Genomic DNA, 1,353 nt, shown 5'->3' with positions numbered 1-1,353 from the left:
CCTTTTTCTCTGTTACTTGCAAAAAGTGGCTTATCTCTGTTTCAGGCTTTTTGGAAACTTCGCTGGAAGTTCAGAAACACTAGCAAGTGATTTAAGTGATTTTTTTTTTTTATTTTTAAAATTTTAAGCAAAATCTTCAGGTATCCACAATGCTCTAGTCACTGGTGGTGTCCCCTGGGCTCAGTATTGGGCCCAGTCATGTTCAGTATCTTTACTGACCATCTGGATGAGGAAATTGAGGCTACCCCCAGTAAATCCACAGGTGACATCAAGTTGGGTGGCATTGCTGATCTACTGGAGGGCAGGAAGTCTCTGCAGGGGATCTGGACTGGCTGGATCAATGAGCTGAGACCAGCAGAATGAGGTTCAACAAGGCCAAGTGCTGAGTCCTGCCCTTGGGTCACAGCAGCCCCAGGCAGTGCCACAGGCAGGGACAGAGTGCCTGGGGAGCTGCCCAGTGGGAAAGGACCCGGGGGTGCTGGTGACAGCAGCTGAACATGGGCCAGGGTGTGCCCAGGGGGCCAAGAGGGCCAAGGGCATCGTGGCCTGTGTCAGCAGTGGTGTGGCCAGCAGGAGCAGTGACTGTCCCCCTGTACTGGGCACTGGTGAGGCCACAGCCCAAGAGCTGTGTCCAGTTCTGGGCCCCTCACTGCAAGAAGGACATTGAGGTGCTGGAGCGTCTCCAGAGAAGGGCAATGGAGCTGGGGAAGGGTCTGGAGCACAGGTCCTGTGAGGAGTGGCTGAGGGAGCTGGGGGTGTTTAGCCTGGAGAAGAGGCAGCTCAGGGGGCACCTGACTGCTCTGCAGCGCCCTGACAGGAGGGGGCAGCCGGGGGGGGGCCGGACTCTTCTGGCATGCTGCCAGTGACAGGATGAGAGGAAATTATCTCAAGCTGTGCCAGGAGAGATTCAGGTTGGATGTTAGCAAGAAGTTCTTCACAGAAGAGGTGACTACTACTGAAATGGGCTGCCCAGTAGGGTGATGGAATCACTCTTGCTGGAGGGGTTTGAGGAAAGACTGGATGTGGCACTCAGGGCCATGGTCTGGTTAATGTGGTGGTGTTCAGTCATAGTTCAGACTCGATGATCTGGGATGTCTTTTCCAGCCAAATTTATCCTGTGATTCTGTGCTTGGCCTCTAGTAGCTTTTTTTTTAGAGAAAAAGCATTGATACGTGCTAAGCAAGCTTGGAGGTTTTTTGAGATCTACCATGAGGGTCCTGCATTCTGATAGAAGACTTTAAAAACAGATATGTAGTTACCATTGTTACCCTGTAGGCATCTACTCAATTAATCTATGTATTTTTTCACATTAGCTGTTTAATTAGCCTGCAGCTGCATGGTTTGATGGACTAG

Source organism: Melospiza georgiana, chromosome 5 (genome assembly GCF_028018845.1).
Source record: "Melospiza georgiana isolate bMelGeo1 chromosome 5, bMelGeo1.pri, whole genome shotgun sequence".
Lineage (NCBI taxonomy): Eukaryota > Metazoa > Chordata > Aves > Passeriformes > Passerellidae > Melospiza > Melospiza georgiana.
Note: the sequence above shows the minus strand (reverse complement) of the source record.